Source organism: Cololabis saira, chromosome 20, assembly GCF_033807715.1.
Source record: "Cololabis saira isolate AMF1-May2022 chromosome 20, fColSai1.1, whole genome shotgun sequence".
In the NCBI taxonomy this organism is placed as follows: domain Eukaryota; kingdom Metazoa; phylum Chordata; class Actinopteri; order Beloniformes; family Belonidae; genus Cololabis; species Cololabis saira.
In genome coordinates, this window is record NC_084606.1 from 35,640,242 (window position 1) to 35,667,266 (window position 27,025).

At 50.0% G+C, this 27,025-nt stretch overlaps 1 protein-coding gene across 2 annotated transcripts in view; it reads right to left on the minus strand.

The window, feature by feature from the left end:
* LOC133420111 (interferon-induced very large GTPase 1-like) overlaps window positions 1-27,025 on the minus strand; it is a 46,512-nt gene that overhangs the window by 12,289 nt on the left and 7,198 nt on the right. Inside the window, exon 1 of one of the 2 annotated variants that reach the window (XM_061709689.1) lies at window positions 6,118-6,218. The exons of the other annotated variant lie outside the window; for it this stretch is intronic. The gene's annotated coding sequence lies outside the window, so the exon portion shown is untranslated. Of the gene's footprint in view, window positions 1-6,117; window positions 6,219-27,025 lie in introns of those variants that run through there. 2 annotated transcript variants of the gene reach the window in all.

The following is a 27,025-nucleotide window of genomic DNA, read 5'->3' on the forward strand; positions in this document are numbered from 1 at the left end:
AATCGCCGTTAACGTCAAAACGGACAGTTCAACAGTGTGTGTGTGTGTGTGTGTGTGTTTTTTTTCTCTCGCACCGGAGCCACTCATCGTCTGCGCTCCGGGACCTCCCACTTTAGAAATTAAGCACTGGGCCTGGCATATATTTTAATAACGGGGCCATGCAAGAGAATTGGTGGTTTTATTACTCAAAGGAAGTAAAACAAGCACATGGTTCATACATTTCCGTCAATAAGATCCATTAAATGAGGGTAAAATAACCAAAATATATTTCTTGCTATGAATATGATAAAATCTGCTTTTCATGGCGAAACTATCTTAAAATATTGCAATTTAGACCGAGAATCAAAGAAATGGCAGCAATTTTATTTTTCCTCCACAGCCGAAAACTTGAAAGTCACGTGACAGAAACGAAACCTAACGAAACCTATTAAAATGAATGAGCCACGGAACGGTTTCACATCTCACGTTTTAGGAGGGCAAATCGTAACATTGGCCACGTTTTGCAATGTGGACCAACGTAGCCTGTACCACGTTTTCCTGTGAGACTGGGTTGAATATTGTAACCCCTCTACGTTTTTGCACTTTGGACCACCGTAGCCAGGGTATTCTGACGAAATCTGAAAAAACCTTGCAACCACGAGCAAGCAAGAGATTATATACATTTACTGAGTGAATATTATGAAAGTGAAATATGTATTGCTAGAAATGTAATCAAAACGCATTTCTATGCAGAAACCAGCTCAAAATATTGATTTTCTTCACAGCGTGTACAGCAACCATAAATGTAACCATTTCACGTTTTTAAAACGTTCCAGATTTACATTATTCTGACGAGATCTGAAAAAACCTTGCAACCACGAGCAAGCAAGAGATTATATACATTTACTGAGTGAATATTATGAAAGTGAAATATGTATTGCTAGAAATGTAATCAAAACGCATTTCTATGCAGAAACTAACTCAAAATATTGATTTTCTTAACTCAAAAATGAAAAATGTCCACCGTGTTTGTTGGTATCACGGCCAGAATCTTAAAAGTCACGTGACTTGGGCACAAAACGAATCGGCAGAAAAATGTGACAGTTATACGTTTTAAGGGCTAAAAAAAACGTAACAGTTATACATTTCAAGGGCTAATATTGTAGCCCCTCTACGTTTTTGTACTTTGGACCAACGTAGGCAGGGTACGTTTTTGTGTGAGACTGGGTTGCGTATTTCCCAAAGTTTTCAACTTTCAACTCTTGCTGACAAAGTCAGTTATTAAAATACTTGAAGTGGATTTCCACTATCTGTGGTGCTTTTTTAGCTGGAAATCCAATATGGCTGCCTTAATAATGGCCACTTATCAAAACATAGCTTGGTGATAACTTTTGAACCAAATGGGCTAGAAATGCAAACTTGGTGTCTATTTCATGGTTTCAGAGCATGGGAAAACCATTAGAATACTTATTTTTATGATTGGGTGTATCTGGACCTTTAATTTGCATATTTCCAACATGGCGTCCCCGAAAATGAGCTTTACTATGGATTTTTATAGTGACATATAAGTGTTATGGCAAATAGTCCGCTTTTTAACCAATGTGAACACATTTGGTCAGTTTGAGCTTTCATTTCTATGTTGTCAATATGGCTGCAGTCATAAGTAACGTATGGAATTACATTTTAGCTCAGATTCTTTCTAGAGTTGTGGGGATGATTGCAGAAAAAACATATGATAAAACATCTACAATGTATCTTAAAGATGACATTTTAATAAACTAAATACAAAATAAACAGGATGTGCAACATACAGACTCGCCAACAATTCCAGCTCTATGGCTATAAAAAATAACATAGTGGTATACATTTAAATAACAGAACAAAGGAAATAATACTTTGTGTCATGCGCAGTGAGGTTGCCTACAAGATGTTCATTTTGATCTCTATGGCAGGTCTGTATTAACCACTGGGCCGGTCAGGCTTTGGCCTCGGGGCCCATGACTCTCAGGGCCCTTGGGGGAACTGTTTACTAAAAATTAAATCCGAGCAGTACTGTTTGACCAGTGTGGGTGCATGTCGGGTTCATGAATCTGCTGTCTTGCCTGCATCTAAAGCCCACGTTGTACAATGTTATTCACTGTCACTCAGTGCGGTTACATGCAGCAGTTCAATCGGGTTGCAGATCGGATCAGATAATGACATGCAGAAGATCGGATCACTTGTCTGAGTATACATGCTGTTCAGAGATCAGACTGAATCAGATTGAATAACCCACTTGTAACCAGAGCATGGCTGACTCTGTGACGCTAGGTGGCGCTGTACCCAAGGTAACCATTTCAACAAAGAGCCATTTCCGTTTGACCTCCGCTTAACAACAAGAAAAGGAAAAAAGTGCATTCTCACTGCTTTCCTATTAATAATCTGTCTAAAACAGCCTTTCTCAACCTTTTTTCAGTCATGACACCTGAATAAAAATAATTCAAAACCAAACTGAATATGTAAACTCCATGAGCTGATTAACTAAATGTTTCTGTGTGTGAAACTAATGTGCATTCTTCTGACTTTTCACTGAAAGAACCAGTTTCTCTAACAGGCACGAGATAAGAGAGGCCCACAGCAATAAACTTTGGGCCGCTCCCCCCTTTCTGTTGAACTGTAATAAAACTTGCTCTGACACACAGATCATCAGATCTAGGCAGGATGGCTGCAGAGCTGGTTCAGCCTGGGTCTCCCTCTGCAGAGGAACCTGTTTAATTATATCCCAGTCTTGTGTCTTTATTTAACTTTTCCAGCTCAATCAACAAACCCGGGGTGATCAGTCCGATCACAACAATTTGGGGGCTAGTCCGGGATTGAGAAAGAGGAAAAGAGGTAATTATGAAAGAACAACTGGTTACGAAAAAGGCGAAGACACGGACCGCGCGGCAAACTCAGGGTAAGCAGGCCTTTTCATCTGCATTGGATATCACTCAAATCAAGACCGTGTCCAAAGTCTTAAGTAAATACCCAGCTGCTGAATTTAATTAGTGCTAAATTTAAGGAATGACAACTGCTGAATTTAAGAACTGCTAAATTAAAGAACAATTGCTGAATTTAATGACAACTGCTAAATTTAATGAAAAAAAGAAGGAAAAGGGCTGGAATAGGAATTAAAAAGGAAATATATAGAAAGGGTTAGAGGCCCATAGAGGAATGTTTATTAAGGGTTAGAGTCCCAGGATGTTGGGGTTAGAGGCCCTTTTTAAGGTAACAGGGTTATTGAAGAACCCTGTTACCGTAGACATTCTAAAGTCAGAGTCTGACGATTCCAACCGTGTACCGACGGGTACACGGATTTTGCTGGGTTGGAGGCCCCGGAACATGAGACACTCCGAAATTACTGTGTTGAGCCTAAGAGCTGCCAAAGAAACTTAAATGTTGATGGTATGCATTTGAGGAGAGGGAATAGGGGGTCTGGGACCCCCCCTTTTTTAGCTAGAGATTTAAAATGCCAGAGAAACTTGAATGTTGAGGGTATTTCCCCATGAAGATACTATAAGATCTATGTTGACATGAGCCTGAAAAAAAGAAACAGAGATGGTGAGACTTTGTGGAATTATATGTAAAATTCAGCAGTAATGGCCGAAATATGGTTCTGTGTCAAAACAGCGCCGTGCTTACGGCGTGTGGTTTTCGTCCACGCAGACCACACGCCGTCATCTGCGCCGTCACTGACGTGCACCTCCCGAAAATTGTAACTACGCATCGAGGCGACGCAGACCACACGCAGACGGAGAGGGCTGTGATTGGTTCGCTTGGAAGCAACGCATTTCCGGTTTCCGGTTTGAAGCCGTAGTGAACTTTCAGGGTTCTTTTCTTCGTTTATATGTGATTTTTTTGTTTTGGTTTTTTGCACAATAGTTGTCCTTATCTCTTTGATTTACTGTGACCGGAAAAAGTCGGATAAACCATTCAGAAAAAGATCGATAACTAGCGGCCGCGGGGGGTACTAGCGGCCGCGGGGGGTACTACCCCGCGACGAAATGGAGTGACGGAGAAGTCCGAAGGGTTCACAACAGCGACACAGCTGCTCTGCGTTGGTGTGACACAGAACCTTAATTCAGCCTTAACTGTTGGCGCTTTCTATTGTATGTGTGTAAGGCGCCTGCATTTCTGTGGTGTGTGTGTGTATGTGAGAGACAGAGACTGTTGGGGTGTGTGTGAGAGAGAGAGAGAGAGAGAGAGAGAGAGAGAGAGAGAGAGAGAACGTGTGTGTGTGTGTGTGTGTGTGTGTGTGTGTGTGTGTGTGTGTGTGTGTGTGTGTGTGTGTGTGTGTGTGTGTGTGTGTGTGTGTGTGTGTGTGTGTAAAATGGGAAATTGAATAAAGACAGAAAAGGTAAAAGAGAGATACGTGGAAGTTGCAGGTTCAGAGGCCGTGGTCGTGGAAGTCCTCTGTCAGATCATGATCTGCTTTGATCATTAACAGATTTTATGGTGCTTGGAGATGCAGAGAAGCAGATGATGGAGCCTGTTTCTCCTCTGTTTCTCCAATAGAAAGAGGAGGGGCTGTTTGGGTCTTTTGGCAGCACAGATAACCAGTAATGCTTTAAAGATAGAGACTATTCAGATATAATATTAGTTAGGGGTTGAATAGGTGGAACATTTTAGAATATATTTGGATATTATAAGATAATATGTTAAGAGGTAAAATGTTTAAATTCATATGAGCCTCTTTGTTGACATTTTTGTTAAGATAATATGAACTATGAGCTTCTGTAAATGATGCATTCTGTGTCTATAAAGGAGACTTTTTTATCTGTTAAAAATACATGAGCTTCAGCTTCTCTGTTGACATTTTTTTTTAAAGATAATATTAACAATGAGCTTCTTTAAATGATGCATTCTGTGTCTATAATGGAGACTTTTTTATTTTTTAAAACATACATGAGCTTCAAGAGAGGACTTTTTGGGAGATGTGCACAGGTTGACGTTTCACTTGTATAAGCATACCCCTGTTTGTTAGGAGGGGAATAATAATATTAACATCTTACATCTATAGAAGTGTTGATGAATACAGATTTTGGAACCTGTGATAGTAGGGATGTTGGTCTGTAATTTGTATAGTTGTGTTTACTCTCATTTTTGTGAAGTGGAATTGCCTTTGCAATTTTCATTTTATTCGGGAAAAGGACCAGATTGTAATGAGAAATTACAGAGATGGGTTAGAGGTTTTTCAATGTTATTTGTGATTTTTTTTTTTACAGTTATCAATATTAAGACAGTCAGTGGATAATTACTTTTACATTTTTGAACAGGGTTTCTCACTTTCTGTGTATCTGTTGCTGAGTGAAAAAAAAATAGTCTGGCTTCTTTATAATAGTTTGCTTCATGTTCTGATAAAGATTATTTTCTTTTTAGAAAGGTTGTTTCACTGGGTATTCCCAGAAAACATGTCAGTGATTAGCCCCTGAGGTGGATCATTTTCAACTTTATTCTGTACGAAGATATGTCTTTATGTAACATTCAACAGTGAACTACGGAGGAGCTTAACAAGAAGGAATATGTTTTTCATTTATTGTGATAATTAATTTGATCATCAACCAGTATTTTGGGGCAAATATGCCATTGTTTCATGTGAGCTAATGATTTTTACTTGTTGTTGCCTAGAAATGCCATTTTGCCACAAAGGAAATGTTAATCGAGTGGACAATCCTAAGTACCCCCTGAAGGCGTAAAGGATTTAACGGAGTAATTTGCATGTCTGGATTGTTTAAGTGGGTGTACATACAGTGCCTAAAGGGAAAGAAATCAGTTATTTTTGTAAGAAACAATTATTGCTCCACACTTACAGTATCTGTATAAAATTGTAGGATAATGTATTGAATCATCTGGAGTTGAGTATTGTGCAGTAGGTGAGATCATGAAGGCGTTTGGGAAACGCTGGATGGGACATGCAATTATGAAGACTAAATTGGCAAAAATCTGTGCACAGACCAAAATGACATGGGTGAACGCGGGCCACGGACTGACCCGTATGAACTACAGACTGGACGACTTTTTCTAGGGCCGCAGAATGCACCCCACTTGTAGGAGACTGACGAATACCAATTTGGTCAGAAAGCTCACTTCTCCGAACTGCAAAGTTTGGTATCTGCTTACTCCAAACAGGTCAGGGGACGGACGGACGGACACGGACCCCACAGACAGAGTGGGTTCTCCTGGGAATCATCAAGAGACAGTGTTTGGAGCTGAGGTGGACAGGACCCAGAACGGACCACGTCATCCGACTCCACAGGAAAGGTGACACGTGGTGTCACTGATCGCAGGGGGCCCCACCGGACGATCAGAGATCAGATCCGGCTGGATTTGGCGCAGCAGCAGTCATAAGACCTGAGCCCTCAAGAAAGGGGCAGAATAATCCTCTGGGCGGGTCCACCGGGTGATCAGAGTAGTCTACCTCTGACCCTGAAGAAAGAAGAAAGAGGACAAAAGAAAGAAGATACATAGGGTGATCTCTGATTAGAGATCAAAAGTTGTTGAATAAAAATAATTCAAAACCAAACTGAATATGTAAACTGCATGTGCTGATTAACTTAATGTTTCTGTGTGTGAAACTAATGTGCATTCTTCTGACTTTTCACTGAAAGAACCAGTTTCTGTAACAGGCACGAGATAAGAGAGGCCCCCAGCAATAAACTTTGGGCTGCTCCCCCCTTTCTGTTGAACTGTAATAAAACTTGCTCTGACACACAGAGCGTCAGATCTAGGCAGGATGGCTGCAGAGCCGGTTCAGCCTGGGTCTCCCTCTGCAGAGGAACCTGTTTAATTATATCCCAGTCTTGTGTCTTTATTTAACTTTTCCAGCTCAATCAACAAACCCAAGGTGATTAGTCCGATCACAACACACCTTTCAAAAGTGAATAAAATCTTACGACACCCCAGAGTAAAATATAATTAAAAACCGCACTGCATCGCTCTGACTGTAAATGCATAAGTCCCGTTTATTTTGTATCAATAACTTGAACACAATAACTGCACCAGAGTAGAAGTCATCGTTCACTGTTGTGCTTGGTTGCCACACTGATGAACAGAAACTATGGTGATTTTTAAAAGAAAGACTGCCTAAAGAGACTTTTCCAGCCGGCTTCACTTTGAACGGCCAGTGTGAACCGGCCGTTAAAAGTGAAGCCTGATTTATTGCTCCGCATTAAATCGACGCAGAGCCTACGTCGTAACGTACGCGGCGAAGCACACCATATGTGCGTAATCTCTGCGTTGGTTAACGCGGAACCATAAATCAGCCTTAAGGCTGCGAGTGGCGTGGGAGCGATGGATGACTGAGGGGGAACACAGTTTCACCAAGAGTGGAAGGCAGCGCCGGACAAGTTATGCCACAGTTTGCAGATGGATTGTTGATGCGTGGGCTAACGTGTCTGCTGGGACTTTTTTGCAAGCTTTTGCAAAAGCGTGCATTTCCGAGGCGCCGCACGGCACGGAAAGTGACTCTGACAGCGAGGAATTTGGGACTGGCACAGCTGATTTAGCGGAGCTCTTTAATGGGTTTGATTAATGTAAAAACTGAAATAAAGTAGCCTACAATCAAACAAAGTTTTGCTCCCGCTCTATTTTTAAATACGCATACTTGTCTGCTTGTGCGTGTGTGTGTAGACGGCTCCTTTTCGGTCATGCGCCGTGTGTGTGTTTTAAATACAGAAATGACACAAAACTGAGGGTATGCCTTTCCACACGGCGCCCATATGGTCGCGAAAATACGGTATTTATATATGAAATGTCTGAATAGGTAATTTTTTGACGACACCCCTGAAGCAGTCAGACAACACCCCAGGGTGCTACTACTGAGCACGCGCCGTCTCCTTTCACTTCCGGGTGAATCCCCTCCCCCGGGGGAAAACCCCACCCGGAGGAAATTCTCGAGCATGCGCAGACTGCAATATCAGATGTCCCCGTATACATGGCCAGAGCCGGATTAACGCAAAGGCAAACTAGGCATGTGCCTAGGGCCCGATTGACAGGGGAGGGGCCCAGACAGAGGGACAAAAAAAAAAAAATGTTTTGTTTTTTTTTTGTCTGCACACATACCATGCCGGTAAAAACCTAAGGCATATATATATGTGCATTATTACTATATTTAGTATACATACATATATATACTCATAAATATGCACAGGGCCGCCGCAAGGGGTGTGCGAACCGTACAACCGCACGGGGCCTCGCGCCCCAAGGGGCCTCGCGCTATGGGCCGTTTTTTTTTTTTTTTTCCTTTTTGCCCTTATAAATATCAACAGTCACATTCCATTACAGACCTAAATGTGTACTAGTCTGTGCATATCAATAAGAGTTTAATGTCTCTCTGAAAGGCTCGTTTGATAAATTTGTTACAAAAATCACCGATCCGACCGGGTCTCAAGCAGCCGTGGGGCCCCGCGTCGAGGCAAGAGATGATGATGAGGCAGGGGAAGATATCCAGTATTTTGCTAATTGGAGAGTTAAAATTGCGCATACAGACACCCGATCCGACCCGAAAAACCAAAAAATTTCGCGCTCGCTCGCTACGCTCACGCGCAACGGCCCCCCCACGACCATTCCGTGCATACGCATACACATACACACATACAGACATACATACTACAGCACACTTTGTCTTACTGCAAATTTTATTGGTCTTTGTAGATTTTACTTCTTATTTAACTATTCAATTTAATGAACACATTTAATTAAGATTTTCTGCAAAATGCAATATCTTAAAACATTTATCTTATTATACTCTGTTTACTGGTACTAATATCTTAACAATGACACTCGCAATCGATAAGATAAAGATAATTTAATAGCATTAGAGCGGTTAATAACGTATAAATAATAAAAATCAAAAAATAGTCTGATAGACTGTTTAATATACAACACATGACTTATTTTGGAATACAAAGAACCAACTTGACTATGACTATGCTATGTAAAATGTGAATTAACTTTTATTAGTAACTTTGGTAAGTTTAAGATTTCAATTCATAAATAACATCGATGGAGGGGGGCCCAAAAATCACAGTCTGCCTAGTGTAGTCCATGTATTTAATCCGGCTCTGTACATGGCATTAACAACCCGATTGCGACTGGGTTATCTAGGTCAGTGATTCTTAACCATAGGGCCGCGGCCCACACTTGGGCCGCGAGCGCCATCTAGTGGGCCGCGAAAAAAATTCAGTTTTGTACGTGTGGGCCGCGGGGGCCGCGGGACTGCATAGCAACTCCCGACCAAATGAGGAGAAGAAGACCCTCAGCTAGCTCTAGGTGTAATAGTAAGAGAAATGGTGTGTATTTATAGAGAAAATCCTTCATTTTGCACAGAGTAGGTTTAGATCATGGATGTATTATATAACTGGATACCGGATCGAAAATGGCCGCCCATTCATTTCAATGGAGTTTGCTCACCCAGCGCATCCGCCGAAAAAATTTCTGACTTCCTGGTTTACTTCCTGGTACACGGGCCCATAGAGCATGCGCAGTTGAGTCACCTCCCATGATGCTCTGGGGCCTCCCATCATGCCCCGGGGCAATGTGAACGAGCGCTGCGCGCTCTGGACAAGCGCTGCGCGCTCATGAGTCCTTTAGACCAGTAATGATAGATGTACACAATGAAATTAGGGATTTATAGGGCAAATCAACCGATGCTGTTCTCAAAGTCATGGTTATAGACTATACATGGTTCATTTGTGTGTGTTTTTTAATTAAAGATAAAACGAGTCATTTTTATTTAAGATGAGACACCCCAGGTTAATAGGCTAAAATAGGGTAAAAATGTAAATAGCAGGTATCACCATGAAACTTCCCAAGTTTATTACTTACATTAAGACAAATATTTTTTGTATTACAAGTTTTGTCAAGTATTATGTTTAAATATGTCAAATATTATGTTTAAATGTGGTTAATTTACTGCGTTACACAGAGGCTACGCCGTAGGCTCCGCGGCTCCGCGCACCCTACGGCGTAGGAGCCGCGGAGCCGCGGACTGCCCACTGCCCACTGCCCTGCGGGCACTGCCCGGCTTCGCAGTGCCCGCGGAGCTGCGGAGGTGCAGCTTCCCCGGGAGCACTGTCATAAAATAAGCTGAGGATTAAGGGTTAAGATGATGTTAAACACATGACATCTAAAACTCCACGGCACCGTCGCAACAACTACGACACATCTCTCTCCCTGCACGTTTGCTCAAACCTGATGGAGGTCAGTTTTATTGTGAGGTGGGGATCTCACGCCACAAGCTCATTTTGTTAATATTGACCCTCATTTAGTCCCGTGCAGGGCGCTGCCTCCAAATGAAAGAGCAACAGAAGAATACATATTTGAAGTGCGTTAGGTGTGTGTGTGCAGGAGGATCTCAGTGGAAACACCCACACCTGCGCCTCCGCGGAGCCGCGGATGATCTACAGGATCATTAGAATGCTTATGAATGTGGTCGAAAACGCAGATCTTCGGTTATGTGTGGATGCAAATGTTTTTATAAACGGAGGGGGGGAAATATTCGTTTTTAAAAATACCCGGCTACGTGTGGACAGGGTCTTAGGCCCAATCCCAATTCTCCTTCACTCGCCCTTCTTTTCTCCACTCGCACTTCTTTTCTTCCCTAAGCCCTAAAAAAGAAGGGGGAGATTTTAGGGCACTTGAGATCTAGGGCACTTGGCCCAGGTGCCTGTCCCATTTCTCCCCCTACCCCTCGTTTTCATCCCTTCCCTGATCAGGAAGCTGAGAGCCAAAAGCTGTTTTAATTTCAGCTGTAGCGCTGTTAATATGGCACTTTATTAAGTTTTAATATTTTTTCAGGTATAATGGTAACCTTAAGATCCCCAACCGGGGCTCAGTTTATCCAAATAACGCCTGTTAAGAAATTTGACCCGATGTTTTCGGAGATGAGAAGAGCCGCCGGCCCCGGGGAGCAGCCTCAGCTCACAGCCCGAGAAGAGACGTGATCGCTGGGTCAGGCTGCTCCGTCAGCCCCGGGAGAGACACTCTCTCCCGGGACGCAGCTCTGTTGAGAATCACGCCGGCTGAAATAAATCATTTAGGAATATGTTGGTTTAATAGATTAAATCTAACAGTTGTAGCTACGCCTGTTAAGAAATTTGCTCCGAAATTTAGAGATTTCTGTCTGCCGGGTCCGGAGCTTGGGTCCGCGTTAAATCGACGCAGAGTCTACGGCGTAGGTTGCGTAACATCCGCCGTAGGATCTGCGTTGGTGTAACGCGGAACCATAAATCCCTTTATTCTGGCGTGATCTTCCGCAACTTTATCTGAAAGTGTGTAAATTACCCAGATAACAGCTGGATTACTTTGTGGTTTCTGAAGACTATTATATCAGAAACATCCAAAACAAATCTGACGAGTCACAGGATTATTTCTCTCTATTTCTCTGAGACCAGTCTGCCTGTTTGCCTTTGGTCGGCGAGTCAAATCGACGCAGAGCCTCTTTTTTTCATACCCCCTCGCTCACCAAGTCAGCATCTGAAATCCCTCGATTTGAAGGGGCTATTCTCAGCCCCTAGCCCTCGTTATGCCCCCTCCCCCTAGGTGAAAAGAGGAATTGGGACACCACTACCTTCACGGGAACGCGCAAAAGTTAGGGTTAGGGAAGAAAAGGAGGGCGAGGGGGAGTATTGGGACGCACCCTTAGACTTGTGTTATTCCTGCCTGATATCTTATTTTCACAAACCATACACCGTTGGCTACAACGGAAATGTTTAAGTACAAGAATGACAAACCATTATTATTCTTGCTATTAAACATTTCTGTTTGGTGCAAATTGGCAATGCAATGTGTTTCTGAGTGATAATTCCGCCGAACGGCTTAGTTTCAGCCATCCTCGTTCCCGAGACACACACGACCGCGCTTTGCGAGTGCACGGCACAGCCATGACGTCACGCCCAGAAAGAGACTTTTCTTTGACTTTTCTGGCCGTTATAAAACATTTTTGACGGATATAAAGTCCATGACTTAAAAATATAGAATACAAAGATTAGTAATTGGTGGTGATTACAGCTGGAGGTGTCCTGTGAACAGTTTTAGAGGCTTCTCTTTTACTATTGCGGTCTATGGGAAAAAAGCTTTCTGGGCCCCATGGGATTTTTTGTTGCAGTACCGCAGCTGGCCACTGGAAAAAATCGGCGTGCCTGCTGAGCGCGAGACTGGGGGCCTGGTTTAGATCCGCCAGGATCAGGGATCGATTACTTGGGTCTGCGCCCAGAGCGAGCGAGCGCGGCGTGTTCATTTATCCTGACTCGTCCGCGCAGCCGGGGAGGTCGGTGCCGCTCGGGCGGTGGGCTCCATCGTTACTGCTGAAGGATTGTACATGTAGATGTGTCTGCTGGACTGGACTGTTGTTCGGGCTCGCAAAAGCATCGGAAAGTGACTCTGCTGCAGCGGCCAGAGAGCTGCGGGCTCTGCCCGGCCGTCTCAGCTGATCAGGCTCGGATGAAATCCGACACGCGCAGTCCTGACAACTTATTAATGTAAATAAAACTTAGTAAGTTACTTAGTAAGTAATTAGCTTGACTCTTACAGAGATGAGAAGCGTAACAGGTGGAAAGGGAAGTTCAACCCGGAATGGACAGATTCATCCTGGTTCAGTCTTCACACTGGGACAAAACCAGTGTCTCATTCGTTCAGAGACCGTGGCGTTCAAAGTGCGAAAGTAAAACGCCACTGAAACAAAACACAAAGGGGTAAATCCACAAAGAACAGATTGCGCCCGCAAATAGCGCTGTGAATTGCGCTGCATTAGCGCCCGCAATTTGCCCCGCTTTAAGGTCCTATTCACAAAAGATTTTGCTCTAATGATATACCGGAGCAAACACGCCCATAAAGTTTTGCGGCTGAGTGCAATTTGCACTTGTCTGAGTCGAGCGGAGCTGTTTCCAGTGTTCTCCATATTTCAGCACACAGATTGGTCCCTAATGAAAACTGCAGAAATAAAAAATAAAGTCGAGCCACAGTGCCACTGAATTTCACTGAGATCTGAGATCGAGATGTTGTGGATGAGGTGGAGGACAGGAAAACGACATTATTTGGTGGTCAGAGTAAAAGTAGAAAAATAAATAATATAAAATAAAGCGAGTGAGTGGCAGCACGCCGTTGCTGCGCGGAACGCCGTGAGTGCCCCGGCGCAACATGGGGGGGCATGTCCCCCCGTCTTTTCAAAATCATGTTTTTGTCCCCCCCACTTTTTACAGTTTAAAAACTAACGGTAGGATCAGCCATTAACTGCAAATCACACCCTGTGAGAAGGGCCCGGCAGACCCGCTTCGGACGGAGTTCAGGATTCATCCATAGCCTACATAATGCTTTATTACAAACAATTCCACCATATAAACATATACATCTAGAATGTGTGTGTTTAACAGCTGACCTGTAGGTGTGTGTAGCAAAACAAAGAACATGAATTACCATTAGATCCTGATCTGATCCCGATCCGGTGTTAATGACGTTACTGGTGCTGTGCCTTGTGCGTAAATGCGCACAGCCTCTTAACATTTGACATTTCATTAGCTTATGTCATACAGACACTGAGGTCTTTTGATGTGTGTGTGGAGATGATGGCTATGTTCTACCACACGATGGTGGCCAGTGCACTCTTTTTTGCTGCTTTGTGTTGGGGGGGCAGCCTTGCAATCAAAAACACCAGGCGACTGAACAAACTGGTCAAAAAAGCGGGGTCAGTGTTGGGCAGGAGTCTGGACCCGCTAAGATCTGTGGTGGAGAGGGGCACACTGGAGAAGCAGGAGCAGCTGCAGCGGCCGGCTCCGCAGCCTCCGCTCACTGCGATGCAGAACGGAGCGGTTCAGGAGATCCTTGCGTCCCCGCAGCAATAAGACTGTTTAAGTCGTCCTGAACTCAGTTTCACACACTCACTTCTGCCACAACTGGACTATATTTTAGTTTGCACTTTACATGATATTTGTTTAAAAACCTTATATGTTTATTTTAATATTATGAATGTGCTTTTATTGTCTGAATGGTGTGGTTGATTTTTATGTTTATGTTTTGATGAGCTGCTGGACGGTTGAATTTCCCTTTGGAGATGAATAAGGTTCTATCTATCTATCTATCTATCTATCTATCTATCTATCTATCTATCTGCATGCGAAATACTAGTACAAATACGTGAAAGTTGAGGCTGTTGTGCTCTCTGCAGTTTTCATTAGGGACCAATCTGTGTGCTGAAATATGGAGAACACTGGAAACAGCTCCGCTCACTCAGACAAGTGCAAATTGCACTCAGCCGCAAAACTTTATGGGCGTGTTTGCGCCGGTATATCATTAGAGCAAAATCTTTTGTGAATAGGACCTTAAAGCGGGGCAAATTGCGGGCGCTAATGCAGCGCAATTCACAGCGCTATTTGCGGGCGCAATCTGATCTTTGTGGATTTACGTGCGAAGAGCCCCGCTCCCCCTCCTCCCTCTTCCCTCAGTGCTGTTCAAGGCTGATTTATGGTTCCGCGTTAAATCGACGCAGAGCAACGCGCACCGTACAGTGCGCGTCGCCGCATCTTTCAGGCCCTTTTTGTGCGCAAGCAAGCTTTATAGATGAGGTCCCAGATCAGGATCTGACGGTAATTCATGTTCTGTGTTTTGCTACACACACCTACAGGTCAGCTGTTAAACACACACATTCTAGATTGTTTATATGGTGGAATTGTTTGTAATAAAGCAGCCCCTACTGTATGGATGAATCCTGAGCTCCGTCCTGTTACTTTTATTTTTAAATCCGATAAGTCCACAACCCCACTTGATCTGATTGTCTACATGTCTGAATGTAGATTTCACCCTTAATATCATTATCACACAGGCTTGAATGATATTGAAACAGAGAGAGAGAAACAGAGACAGACGGGGAGTGAGGAGTTTGCGCGCAGTTAATACACGCTTCTGAAACACGGTATTTGCTCCACTATTTTTGCGTGTGGCAAATAGCCCTGGCCTTTGTGAATTAGACGCTTTTTGCAATGAGGCTTATTTGCATAGAAAGGGGGCAATTTCGCGCCGTAATATCAATATTACCTAATTTGCATGCATGCAAATGGCACCGGCGCAGACTGCCACTATTTGCTTGGCAGCGCAGTTTGTGGAGCAATTCGCCCTTTGCGGGTGCTTTGTGAATTAGACGCTCTCTTTTTGTCTCATTTGCACCGGTTTAGCGGCCGCAAAAGCCGCGCAATCCTTTTGTGGATTTGGCCCAAAGTTTTTCATCAAACATATCCACTCAAGTCTGAACTGAAGTCACAGAAAATAAGCTGACCATCTTAAACATGTTGGGGTCCACATACAGCTGTGAAGCAGCTTTCTCCACAATGAACATAATTAAAACTAAATATCGTTCCAGGTTCATCAATGAGCACCTTCTCATGTGCATGAGAACCTGACACCATCCAGCCCAGATTTAAAGTCCTGGCAGGAGAAATTAGAGCTCAGTTCTCTCACTGAACGACTGAAAGTGAGGGCATAAGATTAAGGGGAAGAAAGAAAAACTGCAAAACTTTTAAATTGTTAAGATGTGTTTATATTAATTTATTATAAAAATGTGTTGAGACAATTAACAAAGAAAAGGGGAAATTCAAACTGCTGGTAAAGAAATAAAATAAGATAGCATTTGAAAAATAAAATAAAATCTTATTTATTTATTTTATTTTTAAGAGAAAAAAATGTGTAATTGAAGTTACACATGTTAATGGGCAAATATGTACTTTTTAATATAACAGTCAGATGCAGATGTTGATACAACTATGAGGCTACTTGAATATATATATATATATATATATATATATATATATATATATATATATATATATATATATATATATTTATTATGATGTTCTGGACCTTCGCTGCTATACAGTGTTAATATTTAACGGGCCTCGGGCCACTCTGTACTGAAAAAATTGGGCCCCAAGGTCAGAAAGGTTAAGAACCCCTGATCTAGGTGGTCCAACCCGATTAATGAATCAGGTTAGTCAGTCCCACATAAGTCCGAACTAGATCGGGTTCAGGTGTTTACATGCAGTTTAAAAGTCTGAACAATGTCTAATCCGATCTGCAACCCGATTGAATTGCTGCATGTAAACGTGCTGACTGTGACTGCATTGAAGAAATATTATTAAAACAATTGCATTAGGTTGGCAAAATACTGTAGCTATTGTATATAGATGCTCATCTTTTGACTGGTAGATAATTCTTTGCATTTGTTAGCAAGACACTGTTTGCATTTGTTAGAAACTTAGGAACATCTGAATTACCAAGAAGTGTAATGGCTGTAGATGACATTATCCTCCATACTTCTATAGGGCTATCTTGCCGACCATCTCTTGCCTCAGGAAACTGTACCAAGTCAGAGTTGGCAAGCCAAATAAGTAGCATTTGTTAATTCTTCAGATACCACATTGAGCATATTTTCAAGTAATTATCAATACCTAACAAGATTAACTAGGATATACTTACATACTGTGTGCCCAGTGTTTCTGTACTTGCTGCTTGATGTGAGAAGTTTAGCTTCCCATCAGTTTGGGAAGTCCTTGTGCAGGTTAAATGTCTGTGGAGAATGTGTGGAGGGTGCACTCTAACTGTGTGAAGTGGACTGACAAAGTAATGACTGGCAGGTGTGGGGTTGTTTAGGCTGGAGGTTACCATGTCAGTCAATTGGCATATACAGAGGCTGGGAATTGGACAGGTGCGGGTACTTAGTCTCGTTAGGGCCAGTGGTAGAGCCTGAGTAGAGTCTTCTGTGCTTGTTCTGCAACTTTGTTATCTGGTTGAGTCAACGTAGGTGATGCACTCCCTGTGGTGGTGTGGAATGCGTGACTCGAATTTTCTCGAGTATCCACCATCTTGGATACAAGTTGGATACAAATCACAAGTCTGTGTATTGCTGATCTTGTTTATTTTATTTAGTTGATTAAAATGTAATCTTTAAGATACATTGTAGGCTTTTTCTCAGTTTTTTCTGCAGGCATGCCCACAATCTGAGCTAAAATGTAATACTGTGGGGTGGAGAACAGCGAGACGAGACACTCTGGTGCGTTTGAGTTGGTTTATTGCATGCTCCCACATCTCAACAGTACAAATGCATGATCGGACTAACAACAACAACGCACCGACCGGAAACGGAAGTAACCCCCCGATCACTCTTCCCCCGAGACCTTAAAGGCACAGTACCTGGGTGAATGTCTCTCACCGTACATATATGTGGGTCACCACAGGAGCCCCCCCAGAATTCACCCACAGAAAAGTGCACAAAACCACATCATCAAAAAACAATAGCCCCTAACAGCGAACAGTCCAACGGAATCCAGTCAACGTATCGGGGGACGGATCAAACGACCGAAACGGCTACGCTTCGCCGCCGGGGGATCACGGGCCGCTAGCAGGGGCGGGGCCGCAACCGGGGGCGAAATCGGGGGCCGCCCCCGACGCGGAGGTACGGCCACCTGCACCGGCACCTCCACATCCAAATGAGCGGGCTTGAGCCGGTCTATAACGACCCGCTCCGGCCTGCCCCCCATGTCCACCACAAAGTTCTTAGCCCCCGACTCCAAAACCCGATAGGGCCCGTCATAGGGGGGCTTCAACGGGGTCCGATGTCCGTCATGCCGAACGAAAATGTACCTAGCAGAAGGCAGGTCCCTGGGGACATAGGACTCGGGAAGGCAGTGGTGAGAGGTCGGGATGGGCTTCAGGGCATCGGCGACGTCCTGGAACGCAGACCGCTGAGCAGCAGCCGACCAAGGGGCAGTGGCGTCCGGAAGGAACTCCCCCGGGACCCGGAGAGGCTGCCCATACACCAGCTCGGCGGACGAAGCCTGGAGGTCCTCCTTGGGGGCAGAGCGAAGACCCAGCATGACCCAGGGCAGGCGGTCGGCCCAGTTGCTGTCCGTAAGGCTGGCCCGCAGAGAAGCCTTCATGTCCCGATGAAATCGTTCACAAAGTCCATTCCCCTTGGGGTTGTAGGCTGTGGTGCGGTGCACCTTCACCCCGAGATGATCCGCAACCGCCGTCCAGAGCTCCGAGGTGAACTGCGGACCCCTGTCACTGGTGATGTCCCCTGGCGCCCCGAACCGGGCCACCCAGCAGCCGATGAAAGCCCGGGCCACCTCCGCTGCCGTAGTGGAGGACAGAGGGACAGCCTCCGGCCACCTGGTGGTCCTGTCCACCATGGTGAAAACGTGAGTGTATCCCCGGGAAGGTGGCAGGGGGCCCACCAAGTCCACATTCACATGGTCGAACCGCCTCTCCGGGACGGTAAACGGTGCCAAAGGGGCCTTAGTATGCCGGTGGACTTTGGCCCGCTGGCACGACACGCACGCACCAGCCCAGGCTCGAACGTCCTTCCGCCCCGGCCAAACGAACTTGGCCCCCACTAGCTTGGTAGAGGCCTTCGCCCCCGGGTGGGAAAGTCTGTGGATGGTGTCAAAAACACGGCGCCGCCAGGCTACAGGCACCATGTGTCATGGTTTGGTTATTTAGGACCCAAGTGCAGGAGACAGAGGTAGGCGGGAGACAGGAGTTCTCAAAACAAAAAGGATTTAATCCACAAAAAGGCAAAACAAAGCGCTGCAGAGCAGGATGAACAAAAAACCAGGATCATAAAAAGGGTACGAGGAGACATGGAGGAAGACACAGTACGGACCGACAGGGCACAAAGGAATGACAAGATATACTGTGGGGATAACGAGACATGACGAGACACAGGTGCAGACACAATCAGGGCAGATGGGACACAGGCGGGGCAAGACAGAAACTGAAGGCAGGGGGGAATGTCAACCGTGACAGAACCCCCCCCTCAAGGGACAGATCCCAGATGTCCCACTCGGCCTAACACCCAGGCCGGGTGGAGGGGGCCTGGAGGAGGGCCCAGGCCAACACACGGCCAACGTTCCGGGGGCCGTCCTGGGGACCGTGCAGACCTGCGAGCCAGCTCCGGGGGTCGCCCATGAAGCCGGGCAGGCCGGCGAGAACGCTCGGGGGGACGTCCACGAGGCCGACCAGACAGCTCCGGGGGCCGCCCACGAGGCCTAGGCCTGGGTCTTGGCGTGGGTCTTGGCGTGGGGCTTGGCAGTCTTGGCGGTCTTGGCGTGGGGCTTGGCGGTCTTGGCGTGGGGCTTGGCGGTCTTGGCGTGGGGCTTGGCGGTCTTGGCGTGGGGCTTGGCGGTCTTGGCGTGGGGCTTGGCGGTCTTGGCGTGGGGCTCGTGGGGCTTGGCGTGGGGCTGGGCGGTCTTGGCGTGGGGCTTGGCGGTCTTGGCGTGGGGCTTGGCGGTCTTGGCGTGGGGCTTGGCGGTCTTGGCGTGGGGCTTGGCGGTCTTGGCGTGGGGCTTGGCGGTCTTGGCGTGGGGATTGGCAGTCTTGGCGTGGGGCTTGGCGGTCTTGGCGTGGGGCTTGGCGGTCTTGGCGTGGGGCTTGGCGTGGGGCTAGGCGGTCTTGGCGTGGGGCTTGGCGGTCTTGGCGTGGGGCTTGGCGTGGGGCTTGGCGTGACGGGAACGTGACATGGCTCTGGAACGTGACATGGCTCAGGAACGTGACATGGCTCAGGAACGTGACATGGCTCAGGAACGTGACATGGTTGCGGGGGTACCCGGGTCCGAGGCGCCGGCTGCGGGGGTACCCGGGTCCGGGGCGCCGGTTGCGGGGGTACCCGGGTCCGAGGCGCCGGCTGCGGGCGTACCCGGGTCCGGGGCGCCGGCTGCGGGGGTACCCGGTTCCGGGGCGCCGGCTGTGGGGGTACGCGGGTCCGTGGTGCTGGCCCCCCCTCGAGGGGCGCCGCCCCCCCCCTCAAGGGACAGATCCCAGATGTCCCCAGAGTCCACATCCAGGGCGGGCTGGGGGGGGACACGGGTCCTCGGAGCTGGCTGGGGGGGGACACGAGTCCTCGGAGCTGGCTGGGGGGGGACACGAGTCCTCGGAGCCGGCTGGGGGGGGACACGAGTCCTCGGAGCCGGCTGGGGGGGGACACGAGTCCTCGGAGCCGGCTGGGGGGGGTCCGAAAACATCACCGGAGGAGGGGCTGATGCGTCCGGGACCACCACAGGAACGTGGGGAGGTGCATCCGAGACCACCACAGGAACATGGGGAGGTGCGTCTGGGACCACCACAGGAACAGGGACAGGTGCAGGAGCTGGAGCCGGAACAGGCTGGGGCTGGCGCTGGCGCTGGCGCTGACGCCGTCGCCGTTGCATCTGCAGGCTCCTGGGCCCACCCAGAGCCAGGCGTGTTCCCCAAAAGGGGTCCCAACACTCACGCACGTTTTTAGCCGCTTCACGGCAGAGGAAGTCCCACATGGTGAGGTACTCTCCCGCTGGGTCCACCTGGTCGGTCCGTTCTGTCATGGTTTGGTTATTTAGGACCCAAGTGCAGGAGACAGAGGTAGGCGGGAGACAGGAGTTCTCAAAACAAAAAGGATTTAATCCACAAAAAGGCAAAACAAAGCGCTGCAGAGCAGGATGAACAAAAAACCAGGATCATAAAAAGGGTACGAGGAGACATGGAGGAAGACACAGTACGGACCGACAGGGCACAAAGGAATGACAAGATATACTGTGGGGATAACGAGACATGACGAGACACAGGTGCAGACACAATCAGGGCAGATGGGACACAGGCGGGGCAAGACAGAAACTGAAGGCAGGGGGGAATGTCAACCGTGACACCATGGGCCGCGGTTGACCGGTGGAGACGTCGCAGAGTAGAGTGGTGTTGGCTGCGTCGAACACCACCTCCTTCAGCTGCAGAGCGGTAGGAGTAGACCGGTAGTCCTGCAGTTCCACGTCCGTGGCCTGATCCGCCGCCATGGAGGCATAGTCCAGCCCCAAATGGACGGACGCCGCAACCACCCGAGAGAGGCAGTCGGCGACAAAGTTCTCCTTGCCCGCCACATGCTGGATATCCGTGGTGAACTCGGAGATTGCCGAGAGATGGCGCTGCTGCCGCGCTGACCACGGCTCCGACGTCTTCGCCATGGAGAATGTCAGTGGCTTGTGATCCACAAACGCAGTGAAACGGCTGTGCTCTAACTGTGTGAAGTGGACTGACAAAGTAATGACTGGCAGGTGTGGGGTTGTTTAGGCTGGAGGTTACCATGTCAGTCAATTGGCATATACAGAGGCTGGGAATTGGACAGGTGCGGGTACTTAGTCTCGTTAGGGCCAGTGGTAGAGCCTGAGTAGAGTCTTCTGTGCTTGTTCTGCAACTTTGTTATCTGGTTGAGTCAACGTAGGTGATGCACTCCCTGTGGTGGTGTGGAATGCGTGACTCGAATTTTCTCGAGTATCCACCATCTTGGATACAAGTTGGATACAAATCACAAGTCTGTGTATTGCTGATCTTGTTTATTTTATTTAGTTGATTAAAATGTAATCTTTAAGATACATTGTAGGCTTTTTCTCAGTTTTTTCTGCAGGCATGCCCACAATCTGAGCTAAAATGTAATACTGTGGGGTGGAGAACAGCGAGACGAGACACTCTGGTGCGTTTGAGTTGGTTTATTGCATGCTCCCACATCTCAACAGTACAAATGCATGATCGGACTAACAACAACAACGCACCGACCGGAAACGGAAGTAACCCCCCGATCACTCTTCCCCCGAGACCTTAAAGGCACAGTACCTGGGTGAATGTCTCTCACCGTACATATATGTGGGTCACCACAGGAGCCCCCCCAGAATTCACCCACAGAAAAGTGCACAAAGCCACATCATCAAAAAACAATAGCCCCTAACAGCGAACAGTCCAACGGAATCCAGTCAACGTATCGGGGGACGGATCAAACGGCCGAAACGGCTACGCTTCGCCGCCGGGGGATCACGGGCCGCTAGCAGGGGCGGGGCCGCAACCGGGGGCGAAATCGGGGGCCGCCCCCGACGCGGAGGTACGGCCACCTGCACCGGCACCTCCACATCCAAATGAGCGGGCTTGAGCCGGTCTATAACGACCCGCTCCGGCCTGCCCCCCATGTCCACCACAAAGTTCTTAGCCCCCGACTCCAAAACCCGATAGGGCCCGTCATAGGGGGGCTTCAACGGGGTCCGATGTCCGTCATGCCGAACGAAAATGTACCTAGCAGAAGGCAGGTCCCTGGGGACATAGGACTCGGGAAGGCAGTGGTGAGAGGTCGGGATGGGCTTCAGGGCATCGGCGACGTCCTGGAACGCAGACCGCTGAGCAGCAGCCGACCAAGGGGCAGTGGCGTCCGGAAGGAACTCCCCCGGGACCCGGAGAGGCTGCCCATACACCAGCTCGGCGGACGAAGCCTGGAGGTCCTCCTTGGGGGCAGAGCGAAGACCCAGCATGACCCAGGGCAGGCGGTCGGCCCAGTTGCTGTCCGTAAGGCTGGCCCGCAGAGAAGCCTTCATGTCCCGATGAAATCGTTCACAAAGTCCATTCCCCTTGGGGTTGTAGGCTGTGGTGCGGTGCACCTTCACCCCGAGATGATCCGCAACCGCCGTCCAGAGCTCCGAGGTGAACTGCGGACCCCTGTCACTGGTGATGTCCCCTGGCGCCCCGAACCGGGCCACCCAGCAGCCGATGAAAGCCCGGGCCACCTCCGCTGCCGTAGTGGAGGACAGAGGGACAGCCTCCGGCCACCTGGTGGTCCTGTCCACCATGGTGAAAACGTGAGTGTATCCCCGGGAAGGTGGCAGGGGGCCCACCAAGTCCACATTCACATGGTCGAACCGCCTCTCCGGGACGGTAAACGGTGCCAAAGGGGCCTTAGTATGCCGGTGGACTTTGGCCCGCTGGCACGACACGCACGCACCAGCCCAGGCTCGAACGTCCTTCCGCCCCGGCCAAACGAACTTGGCCCCCACTAGCTTGGTAGAGGCCTTCGCCCCCGGGTGGGAAAGTCTGTGGATGGTGTCAAAAACACGGCGCCGCCAGGCTACAGGCACCATGTGTCATGGTTTGGTTATTTAGGACCCAAGTGCAGGAGACAGAGGTAGGCGGGAGACAGGAGTTCTCAAAACAAAAAGGATTTAATCCACAAAAAGGCAAAACAAAGCGCTGCAGAGCAGGATGAACAAAAAACCAGGATCATAAAAAGGGTACGAGGAGACATGGAGGAAGACACAGTACGGACCGACAGGGCACAAAGGAATGACAAGATATACTGTGGGGATAACGAGACATGACGAGACACAGGTGCAGACACAATCAGGGCAGATGGGACACAGGCGGGGCAAGACAGAAACTGAAGGCAGGGGGGAATGTCAACCGTGACAGAACCCCCCCCTCAAGGGACAGATCCCAGATGTCCCACTCGGCCTAACACCCAGGCCGGGTGGAGGGGGCCTGGAGGAGGGCCCAGGCCAACACACGGCCAACGTTCCGGGGGCCGTCCTGGGGACCGTGCAGACCTGCGAGCCAGCTCCGGGGGTCGCCCATGAAGCCGGGCAGGCCGGCGAGAACGCTCGGGGGGACGTCCACGAGGCCGACCAGACAGCTCCGGGGGCCGCCCACGAGGCCTAGGCCTGGGTCTTGGCGTGGGTCTTGGCGTGGGGCTTGGCAGTCTTGGCGGTCTTGGCGTGGGGCTTGGCGGTCTTGGCGTGGGGCTTGGCGGTCTTGGCGTGGGGCTTGGCGGTCTTGGCGTGGGGCTTGGCGGTCTTGGCGTGGGGCTCGTGGGGCTTGGCGTGGGGCTGGGCGGTCTTGGCGTGGGGCTTGGCGGTCTTGGCGTGGGGCTTGGCGGTCTTGGCGTGGGGCTTGGCGGTCTTGGCGTGGGGCTTGGCGGTCTTGGCGTGGGGCTTGGCGGTCTTGGCGTGGGGATTGGCAGTCTTGGCGTGGGGCTTGGCGGTCTTGGCGTGGGGCTTGGCGGTCTTGGCGTGGGGCTTGGCGTGGGGCTAGGCGGTCTTGGCGTGGGGCTTGGCGGTCTTGGCGTGGGGCTTGGCGTGGGGCTTGGCGTGACGGGAACGTGACATGGCTCTGGAACGTGACATGGCTCAGGAACGTGACATGGCTCAGGAACGTGACATGGCTCAGGAACGTGACATGGTTGCGGGGGTACCCGGGTCCGAGGCGCCGGCTGCGGGGGTACCCGGGTCCGGGGCGCCGGTTGCGGGGGTACCCGGGTCCGAGGCGCCGGCTGCGGGCGTACCCGGGTCCGGGGCGCCGGCTGCGGGGGTACCCGGTTCCGGGGCGCCGGCTGTGGGGGTACGCGGGTCCGTGGTGCTGGCCCCCCCTCGAGGGGCGCCGCCCCCCCCTCAAGGGACAGATCCCAGATGTCCCCAGAGTCCACATCCAGGGCGGGCTGGGGGGGGACACGGGTCCTCGGAGCTGGCTGGGGGGGGACACGAGTCCTCGGAGCTGGCTGGGGGGGGACACGAGTCCTCGGAGCCGGCTGGGGGGGGACACGAGTCCTCGGAGCCGGCTGGGGGGGGACACGAGTCCTCGGAGCCGGCTGGGGGGGGTCCGAAAACATCACCGGAGGAGGGGCTGATGCGTCCGGGACCACCACAGGAACGTGGGGAGGTGCATCCGAGACCACCACAGGAACATGGGGAGGTGCGTCTGGGACCACCACAGGAACAGGGACAGGTGCAGGAGCTGGAGCCGGAACAGGCTGGGGCTGGCGCTGGCGCTGGCGCTGGCGCTGACGCCGTCGCCGTTGCATCTGCAGGCTCCTGGGCCCACCCAGAGCCAGGCGTGTTCCCCAAAAGGGGTCCCAACACTCACGCACGTTTTTAGCCGCTTCACGGCAGAGGAAGTCCCACATGGTGAGGTACTCTCCCGCTGGGTCCACCTGGTCGGTCCGTTCTGTCATGGTTTGGTTATTTAGGACCCAAGTGCAGGAGACAGAGGTAGGCGGGAGACAGGAGTTCTCAAAACAAAAAGGATTTAATCCACAAAAAGGCAAAACAAAGCGCTGCAGAGCAGGATGAACAAAAAACCAGGATCATAAAAAGGGTACGAGGAGACATGGAGGAAGACACAGTACGGACCGACAGGGCACAAAGGAATGACAAGATATACTGTGGGGATAACGAGACATGACGAGACACAGGTGCAGACACAATCAGGGCAGATGGGACACAGGCGGGGCAAGACAGAAACTGAAGGCAGGGGGGAATGTCAACCGTGACACCATGGGCCGCGGTTGACCGGTGGAGACGTCGCAGAGTAGAGTGGTGTTGGCTGCGTCGAACACCACCTCCTTCAGCTGCAGAGCGGTAGGAGTAGACCGGTAGTCCTGCAGTTCCACGTCCGTGGCCTGATCCGCCGCCATGGAGGCATAGTCCAGCCCCAAATGGACGGACGCCGCAACCACCCGAGAGAGGCAGTCGGCGACAAAGTTCTCCTTGCCCGCCACATGCTGGATATCCGTGGTGAACTCGGAGATTGCCGAGAGATGGCGCTGCTGCCGCGCTGACCACGGCTCCGACGTCTTCGCCATGGAGAATGTCAGTGGCTTGTGATCCACAAACGCAGTGAAACGGCGCCCCTCCAACAGGAACCGAAAATGCCTGGTCGCCAGGAACAGTCCCAGCAGCTCTCTGTCAAAGGCACTATACTTGCGCTCCGAGCCACGGAGCTGCCTGCTAAAGAATGCCAGTGGCTGCCAGGCGCCGTCCACCCATTGCTCACACACTGCCCCGACGGCATAGTCCGAGGCGTCTGTCGTAAGTGCGATCGGAGCAGAGGGTGACGGGTGAGCAAGCACAGCTGCGTCCGCCAGAGCTGTCTTAGCGTCCTCAAAAGCGGTGTTCATCTCCGGGGACCAGTCCAAGCTGTCCTTGGGCGCCTTGCCGCGCAGGGCCTCGTACAAAGGGCGCATAAGACGGGCAGCGTGGGGCAGGAACCGGTTGTAGAAGTTCACCATCCCCAGGAACTCCTGAAGTGACTGCACCGTGCTGGGGCGCGGAAACTGGTTGATGGCCTCCACTCTGGCGGGCAGAGGCACAGCCCCCTGCGGCGTGACGTGGTGTCCCAGGAAGGTGATGGAGGACTGTCCAAACTGGCACTTGGCCGGGTTGACAATGAGCCCGTGCTCACTGAGCCGTTCAAACAGCTGGCGGAGGTGCGCCATGTGTTGGTCGACGGACGAGCTTGCTATTAAAATGTCATCCAAAAAAACAAACAAAAACGGCATGTCCCGAAGCACCGAGTCCATTAAGCGCTGGAACGTCTGCGCCGCCCCCCGGAGGCCAAAAGGCATGCGCAAAAATTCAAAAAGGCCAAAGGGGGTGACGACAGCCGTCTTCGGTATATCCTGTGGATGTACTGGCACCTGATGGTATCCGCGCACCAGGTCCACCTTGGAGAAAACGCCGGCCCCCGCCAGATGGGCTGAGAAGTCCTGTATGTGCGGGACGGGGTACCGGTCGGGGGTCGTGGCGTTATTCAACCGGCGGAAATCGCCACAGGGGCGCCAACCACCGCCAGCCTTAGTTACCATATGCAGGGGAGACGCCCACGGGCTGTTCGACCGCCGCACAATGCCGAGGCGTTCCATGGTCGAGAACTCCTCCCGGGCGATGGCCAGCTTGGCGGAGTCGAGGCGCCGGGCCCGGGCGTAGACCGGCGGGCCCACGGTGGTGATATGGTGCTCCACGCCATGCTTAGCCACTGCAGCCGAGAACGTGGGCGTGGTGAGGTCTGGAAAACTGGCGAGCAGGCGCTGGTATGGGTCTCCCGTGGCGAGCATGTTAGACAGGCAGAGTGCTCCGCCCCCTCCAAGCGTGCAGGGGTAGGAAGCAAACGACAGGGTGTCAATCAGGCGACAGTTTTTAACATCCACCAGCAGGTTGAAAGCGCAGAGAAAATCCGCGCCCAGGAGCGGCGTGGACACAGCCGCCATCACAAAGTCCAAGCCGAACCGCCGCCCGCCTAAACACACCTCCACGAACCTGGTGCCGTAAGTCCGTATAGGTGTGCCGTTAGCGGCGTCCATCTGGGGCCCATGCCCGCCGGCCACGGTGTCCACGGCCTGTGCTGGTAGAATACTGCGTTGCGCGCCGGAATCTACCAGCAGCCGCCGGCCAGACAGAGAGTCAGAGATGAACAGCAGCTTGCAGTCGCGGCCGGCGCC